Source organism: Capricornis sumatraensis, chromosome 22, assembly GCF_032405125.1.
Source record: "Capricornis sumatraensis isolate serow.1 chromosome 22, serow.2, whole genome shotgun sequence".
NCBI classification, from domain to species: domain Eukaryota; kingdom Metazoa; phylum Chordata; class Mammalia; order Artiodactyla; family Bovidae; genus Capricornis; species Capricornis sumatraensis.
This window is the reverse complement of record NC_091090.1, coordinates 37,002,958-37,012,137: the sequence shown is the minus strand read 5'-3', so window position 1 is coordinate 37,012,137 and position 9,180 is coordinate 37,002,958.

Genomic DNA, 9,180 nt, shown 5'->3' with positions numbered 1-9,180 from the left:
TCTGTGTCTATTTTAACCAGATGCTCAAAGTATTAGACACAGTTCATTTGCGTACCTTATGAAAACTTAGTACTGTATATGAACTCATATTTATAACCTAAAAATAAATTGAGATGGGGAAGCTGAGCATTCACATTTCAAAGGCAACCTTCACTTAATGAAAGAATTATTTCAATAAATTTAAATGGAAATAATTCTCCTAATGCACTTAAGTCACTAATAAAAGTAACTAATCACTTGACAGAACCAGCTAAAGGGAAACTAGGTTAAAAAATATCCCTGTCAATTTCCTTTTAATCAAAGAAGAAAATAGAACATTGAAACAGGAAAGATGTTCCAAGGAAAGATGTCTCCATTTATAAAACTGTTTTTATAGTCAACTTTTTTAAAGTACCAGGATAAGGCAGAGATGTTATAGTCAGTGATGATAGAATTTGCCTTGCTCCTCCTCAGTTAGGCCTGATGAGAGGGGCAAGAGTTGCCCATGAATAAGCTAAGGATATAGTTTGTTCCAGCTTTCCTGGTGGCTCAGACAGTAAAGAATCTTCCTGCAATGCAGGAGACCTGGGTTCAATTCTTGGGTCAGGAAGATCCCCTGGAAAAGGGAATGGCTACTCACTCCTGTATTCTTGCCTGGAGAATTCCATGGACAGAGGAGCCTGGTGAGCTACAGTCCATAGCATCACAAGGAGTTGGACACAACTGAGCGACTTTCACACACACACACACACACACACACACACAGTTTTTCCTCTCACTGGCTTTTATCAGCCATAATACATCACTTCAATGAAACAGATGCCACATGTGCGCTTCCCTAAAGGAAGACTGGGAAAAACAGAAAAGTAAATCGTCTGCTGCTGCTGCTAAGTCACGTCAGTCTTGTCCGACTCTGTGCGACCCCATAGACGGCAGCCCACCAGGCTCCCCCGTCCCTGGGATTCTCCAGGCAAGAACACTGGAGTGGGTTGCCATTTCCTTCTCAATGCAAAGTGAAAAGTGAAAGTGAAGTCGCTCAGTCATATCCGACTCTTAGCAACCCCATGAACTGCAGCCTACCAGGCTCCTCTGTCCATGGGATTCTCCAGGTAAGAGCACTGAAGTGGGTTGCCATTGCCTTCTCCGAAGTAAATCGTCTAGTCAAAACCAATTCTTCCTCAATAAGGAACGGAATAAAAACTAACTTAAAGTGGACCTTACTATATGCTAGGACACACACATGGGATTCTCTTACACAAAGAGATACGTATGTCACTCCCACTTTACAGGCAGATAAACTGGAAATTTAAGAAGTTAAATAACTTGGCCCAAGCCACATAGCTGGAAAGTGCAGAGTTGATGTTGGAAGGTAAATTCCTTACTTCCTTACACTCCCCAATAAGAAATACAAGGAAGTTGCACAAGAGCAACTCAACTGATTTCTAGTTGTAGTCCTTTATGGAGCTTTATTCAAAAAGATAATTGGCTTCAGAGTATATGTTTGGATATACAGTGTATGCAGCAGGAAGGGCAATCAAGACTTTCAACAGTAAATCTTCCCGGTTGCTTGGCTGGTGAGATTGTTTTCCCCGTTTCTTCCACCCCCTGATCTGTCTACCTCCCTCCACCTTTGGGTTTTCATTTCTTTCATCAGTAGCCATGGTAACACCCAAAGATAAAACACAGGCAGGAGAGTCTCACAAGCATCTTGAAAGGCGGAAGCTTGCCAGCATTTTTCATCAGAGTAATACTGTGCACCACACAAACAAAGCAGCACCCTTCTCATTCTCCCCCATTCATTTTCCACCCACTTAGTGGCAGCCAAGGCCATTTCTGAAGCTTAGGAGATGACTGTCTGGTACATTTGTATTCAAAAACTTGCAGATCAGTCTTTAAGTGTTTCAAAAAATGCTTGAGCTGGAAACAGTTGAATTTATCTCATTCCTCCCTTATTAACCCTTTCCTAAGAACCAGGCATTAGCCAGAAATAAGCTTTTCTGGCAGATGATCTGTGTACTGTTTCCCATAATCAGAGGTGACTTTAAATCATAGCACTACTTCTGGCTTCCCATATAAACTGAATATTCAATACTCTTTTACCACAAAGAGGCTCTTCTGAATTTCTCTGCTAGACTGTGAATATTGATAGATAGGAGAGTGGAATCTGAAAATAGGTTTGGTTCAATGTGTTTTATTTAAAAACAGCCTTGATTAGATTCATGAATATCTGGTTCACCCAGCCAGAATACCTAATTTTTGACTGCATGGCTATAAATCAGAGATTACAAAGCAATGATCATCTGTCTGGAACATATTAAAACATGGAGGGTTTGCAGGCATGGATGCAATGTAGATGGGCACACTGTATGTATGTTTGAGAACAGGCATAAAAAATAGTCCTTTTTTAAGCTTTATTATATCTCCAATTGCCTGATTTGGTACTGATGATTATTATTTAGAGTTCTTAATTATTTTAATGGGCTTTCTCTACAAAGTACTGATGACTTTCTAATGGACAAAGTCCTTAAACAAACACTTTATCTCTTTACCATGCGGGACACACTGACCTCATGGTTTCTTGACAACCTCCATGCAATCAATATTTTGTGATAGCCTATTCCCTGGTGGCTCAGTGATAAAGACCCTGCCTGCCAATGCAGGAGACCCAGGTTCCATCCTTGGGTCAGGAAGATCCCCTGGAGGAGGAAATGGCAACCTACTCCAATATTCTTGCCTGGAGAATTTCATGGATAGAGGAGCCTGGTAGGCTATAGTCCATGAGGTCGCAAAAGAGTTGCACACAACTTAGCGACTAAACAACATTAAGTCACAGCCACTGATATTTTATATACATAAAATATCCCACAGCCTTTTGTGGTATAGTTTTTCACCTTACTTATAATAGAGGAAATTGAGGCTCAGAGTGATTAAATAACTTCCCTGGGTCACACAGCAAAGCAACAGCAAAGTGGGAATGAGATGAAGGTCCTATTACTGCCCACACTCTTTTCTTCCAAACTTTATGTCAGGTTCCCAGAGCTGCAGTCACTTCATAAGCATTCAAAGATATTCCCCTATGAGCCCTCCTTCTGATCACTGTTTTTATTTTCTTTTTAACTTTTTATTTTGTATTGGGGTATGGCCAGTTAACAAACAATGTTGTGATAGTTTCAGGTGAACAGCAAAGGGACACAGCCATACATATACACATATCCATTTTCCCCCCAAACCCCCTCCCATCAACATAACGTTGAGCAGTTTTGTGTGCCATACAGTAGATCCTTGTTGGTTATTCATTTTAAATACAGCCATGTGTACATGTCCATCCCAAACTCACACCATATTTCTTATCTTTGCATGTCTTCTGAGTCCTCTGGCCCATTATCCCTTCTTTGTCATAATCTATCAGCATCTTTAGCACAAAATCCTTCCTAGCATGACCAGTTTAGCTTTTGTCCTGTTGCACATTTGATTCCTACAAATTTGTTTCCAATTCCCCAATTGTAGCCACCTTGACACTTACCAACCCTGAGTAAATCCTACACCTGGAGGCCACTGGCCAACAATGAATAAAGGCAAGAAAACAAATGAACCATTTGCAGATAAGTGAAAGTCAAAGTCACTCCATCATGTCCAACTCTTTGTGACCCCATGGACTGGAACCCACCAGGCTCCACTGCCCATGGAATTCTCCAGGCAAAAATACTGGAGTAGGTTGCCATTCCCTTCTCCAGGGGATCTTCCTGACCCAGAATCTTCCTGATTCTTTACTGTCTGAGCTACTGAAAAATCCCTTTGCACTGTGGTAAGCCTTTAACACAACTCAATTTCATCTCCAGTTACGTTCTCAAACTCTACTCCCAAACTTTTGCCCTCCAACTTCTAGCCACAATCCCTCATATCTTTATCTCAACAGTAAGTTCACTCTCAGTTTTACCAAAGTGATTGAAGCCCTTTAACATGAAATGCAGTTTTCTCCTCCTCATCTCAATCATTTTTTTTTTCTCTTTCTTCCACCTTAGGGGGAGAAAAATGATTCATCTCAGAATCTCAACCATCATATATCACCTTTCAACAAATTAAATGACACAAGAAAAAAATAATCAGTCAAATCCAGAATATGAGACATTCTACAATATAAATGGCTCTGCTTTTTCTCAACAAATAAATGGCATGGGAGAAAAGGATTGTTAGAGATTGAAAGAGATTTAAAAGAAATAATTACCAAAAGCAATGAGTAGACCCTACATTGATGTCAGTGCAAACAAGGTATACACATAAAAAGACATTTGGAGACAGTTAAAGGCAATTAAATATGGAGTATTAAATGACAGTGAGAAATTGATATTAACTTTTTAGGTCTGATAATACTGTTATGGTTATGAAAACAAATATCCTTACTAGTTTAGAGACACATACTGAATTATTATGAGTGAAATGATACATGTTACCTGGAATGTGTCTCAAAATACTTTGGTGACTCTTTTTTCCCTGTGTGGGGAATAGATGAAACAAATTTTGGAAAGTGTTGACAATCGTCAAAGCTAGGTGATGGGTAACTGGGAAATTATAGATTCTATTCTTGTGTATGTTTGCAAATATACATATTGACTGAAAATTCTGAAAAAAAGCAAAGTGTAAGGGAGCAAAATTTGCCACCCCAAAATGTGTCTCTCTGGCATGAGTAGTATTTTAGGCTGATTATTTTTAAGAAGCAGAAGACATAGAAAGACTTTCTTTTCACATCCTTCTTAGCTGATAAAGGGTCTGTTCTTTAAATAGAGCCATCACTAGAGGTATCTGCAAAGAATATGAGCTCAGTGTGGTGGAGGAAACTCAGCAGAGCCTAGAGGGCAGAGTCCACTCCAGATCCAATGTAGACCAGCAAACATTTTTTTTTTAACCAAACATTTGCTTTTCCATCTCCATGTGAATTGCCTTCCTCCCCTTTACAGTCCCAAACACTACCCTCAATATCCTCTTTTGTCTTTAGCTGAAGATGGTATTTAAAGTGAGGACTTCAGCCATTTTGGCAAATTATTCACATCTCCTGGGTCTCCCATGTGCCCACGTTATTAAACTTTTGTTTGATTTTCTCCTGTTAATCTGTCTCGTGGCAATTTAATTCTTAGACAAGTCAGAAGAACCTAGAAATGTAGAGGGAAATTTATTCCTCTCAGACAGAAACAACTAAAAATATTTCTTAAATCATTATTTAAAAATCATTCCCCTTCTCTAACATCTTAAATCTCCCTCTATTTGTGCACCCACCCTCCGCCTTCAAACAAGCTGGCCTCTTCTGTCCTAAGATTCTCTGAATAGCACTGCTTCCAGAAGCTATACTTATCTCCCTATCTTTCTTGAAACCCTGAAATTTCAAGAAAGGAATCCAGATCATTTCTGCCTTTCCCAAAATTACATTCACTATTTATCCCTCCATTTCCTCTCCCCCTGGCAATGACTTCTGCTCTCATCTCCACTTTGCCGCTTCTAAAAATCTAAGGTGCCTTAGCACTAACCTCTATACAAACAGAAATCTGTCTCTCTGTTTCTTTCTGTAGCCACCGCTTCTTCTCTTCTAGACAGTTCTAAATGCTTTATATTTATTAACACACAAAATCATAATTACCCCAACAATCCTATAAGATAGGTACTATTATTATCCCCACTTTACAAAAGGGAAAAATCAAGGCTGGGGAAGGTCAAATAACTTGTCCACAGTCACACAGCTAGTAACCCGGTGGGGCTGATAGCCTGGGCTTTCTGACCTTTGGTGCATGACCTTGACTGTCATGCCAAAATGCCTTTTATTGGAGATTAGCATGGGACACTTTCTTCTCCACAAGCTTGTGTGTGTGATGTACAATGCCACAGGAGATAAGTATATTCAGGACAGCAAAAAATTAATAAACAGAAACCTCAATTAAATAAGAGTCTGAAGACCAGAAGGGGAAGCTTTCAAGCCCTATGATGATAGCAGAACCCCACAGGAAAAAGAAAGGCTCCTCTTCTTTCCTGGCAAGGATGCAGCCAATGAAGAACCATGGACTCTGTCTTGTTGAACCCTCCCAACTTCCTTCCCTCCCTATAAAAGTCCTCTCCCTCCCTTGCCATGCAGCAACTTGCACATATCTCGCTGTGATTGCAGACTTCAAACTGTAATTCTCTGCTGGTCCCAAATAAACTCACATTGGCTAGAGAAGCATCTGGCAGTCTATGTACTTCAGGTCAGCATTTTGGTGGCCTTTACAAGAACCAGAGAAGACCCTTACAGGTTCCAGGGCTGGTGAGCAAACAGATACATTATCCACAAATTGGGTTTTCTGAGCTCACTATTTTTCTCACCAACCCTGGAGTCTGAAGGTACATCTTTCTCCTGGATCTCAAGAACACACTCTATTAGCATTTGAAGCTCTCCAGATTTTATTCAGTATCAACTTAAAGGCTTTGTCTTTATGAGAAAGGCCTTATTCTACATGTGAGTACAATATGTCCCCTACATATGAGTGAGTTCCATTCCAAGAGTGCATTCTTAAGTCCAATTTGTTCATTGAGTCCAATCAAGTTACCCTAGGTACCTAACACAATCAGCTATATAGTACTGTACTGTAATAGGTTTCTAATACTTTTCACACAAACAGTATGTAAAAAACAAACAAAAAATAAATATTTTTAATCTTACAGTACAGTACCTTGAAAAGTCCTGTAATACAGTATAACAGCTGGTATCCAGGGGCTGGCCTCAAGTCAACAGGCAAGAAGAGGAGGAGGGAGTGGAGGTGGGAGATAGAAGAGCTGAAGGATCGTCAACAATAGGAAATGGAGGGAACAATGCAATTTCACTCATGTTTGATATTGCTGGCACAGGTTCTGGTTGCTTGCTGGAACCAGATACATCTTTCCATCTTTGAAAGTTTACAACTTGAAGGTTCATATGTAGGGGACTTACTGTATTCTGATACTCTGGTCTGATTTTGAGATTAAACTGTTATAGGCAAGGCTATGGTTTTTCCAGTTTTATGGTTTTTCTCATATGGATGTGAGAGTTGGACTCTAAAGATAGCTGAGCACCAAAGAATTGATGCTTTTGAACTGTCGTGCTGGAGAAGACTCTTGAGAGTCCCCTGGACTGCAAGGAGATGCAACCAGTCCATCCTAAAGATCAGTCCTGGGTGTTCATTGGAAGGACTGATGTTGAAGCTGAAACTCCAATACTTTGGCCACCTGATGCAAAGAGGTGACTCATTTGAAAAGACCCTGATGCTGGGAAAGATTGAGGGCAGGAGGAGAAGGGGACGACAGGATGAGATGGTTGGATGGCATCACCGACACAATGGACATGGGTTTGAGTGGACTCTGGGAGTTGGTGATGGACAGGGAGGCCTGGTGTGCTGCAGTTCATGGGGTCACAAAGAGTCAGACACGCTTGAGCGACTGAACTGAACTGAACTGAATCGAAGCTGAGTTAAAATGTCTTCAGCCCATTTTTTCGGAAACAGGCTGCTTCTCTGAAACTGCCAGTTTTTAAGCCTTCAGTCTGTTCCTTTGGAAGGGCTATTCTTGGGAAACTGGCTGATAAAGACTTTGGTCAGGCTCCTTGAGGACCAAGCTATCTCCTAGGAACTGCTGGGATTAGCCTACAAGCTGTTTGAATTGTGTTGCTTGAGCTGTTTGAACTGTTTGAAAATTGTTCTTTTACTCTAGAGAAAAACCTGTGAGAAATGGGATCCTAGTTATCTTAACCTTTTGAGGGCACCTCCCTCCCCTCCCCTCCTTCCCCTCACCCCACTCCCCCAAACACACACACAATTGCTCTGGGTAATTTTGTGTTTAAAAAACCACAGTCCTTCCTCGGGCACATTTCCAACTAAATGAACAGACCTGACCAAAGGCAGTTGAGAATATCAATAGCCATTATAGAGAACTTTTGAAATCCCCAAACTTAATTTCCTTAAAACTGAATTGGACTACAATAGCTCAGAAATTTCCACACTGGGTGGAATGCTTATTTCACTTGGTATTTGGAGATCTCCCTCCCAGCATTATCAGGGGTATAATATTGTGTCCCTGCCAAATAAGATGTTAAGATTAACTGAGGGAAACAAACAATTGAAAACAAAATGGCTCCTGGAGCCTCAGGCTCTTCTTTGGCTATTTGTCTCAGGCTCTGCCTCTGGCCCCATGTTGTCTCTCTGTCTTGGCTCCCAGTGACCGAACTCCACCACCAGCGCCCTCTGCCTCCTTCCTCTCTGGTTGTCTACACCTCCTCTGTAGCCCCAATTCCTCCACACAAATTGTCCCTTTTTGCAGAACCTCTCCCCACTCCTTTTTCCTCTGAACTTGTCAGAACCTGTCCCTATAAAATGAAGCCTTCTGAGGATCCAGAAGTTAAATCTTTAATTTCTTACATTCCTTGAAATAAAGCTGAACTGCAAGCTGTAGTTAGGGATTATCCCCTAAGTAACTGAGGAGTCTCACAGATTTGCTGCAGAATTTAATAGAGTCAGTCACACTTATCAACCTGGTTTCTCTGACATATACCAGGTTCATATGCTTCTCAGTGAAGGCTACCCCAACCACTGGATAAAAACCACTAACTTGGAAAATCCTGAAAGATTTCTAGAATTACAGCTGAAAAGACCAGCTTCCTAACTTACTGTGTGATAAGCTCAGGCAACTGCTAGGTGACTTCATGGTGCAGTTCTCAGAGCTTTTTCAAAGTCTGATGAGTAGAACAAAATTCAGGCTTGCACACAAAATTCTAATGAACCTGTCTGTGACTATTACAACTGACTTCAGATGATTTTTCTTTTTTTAATCTTGGGCTTCCTTCACTTATTGATTCTTTCAGGGTAGTTTTCAACTCTGTGTTATTAATGGACTGAACTGGAATCTTCCCTTCTTGTAAAAAGAAACAATGGAATTGGAAACTGTTCATTCCAGATTTAGTTAATCTGCCAAACCAGCTCTCTTACATTCTAGATAAGTCACCTAAAAGTAAGACAGCCAAAATTCTTAATCTTCAACTCCAAAAAAATAAAGGCTCTTAAATGAAATAAAAATACTTCTAGTTTCTGCTTTTATTGCAATGATCCAGGGCACTGGAAATGGGCATCCCTGGTGGCTCAGCTGGTAAAAAATCTGCCAGCAATATGGGAGACCTGGGTCCGATCCCTGGGTTGGGAAGATTTCCTGGAGAAG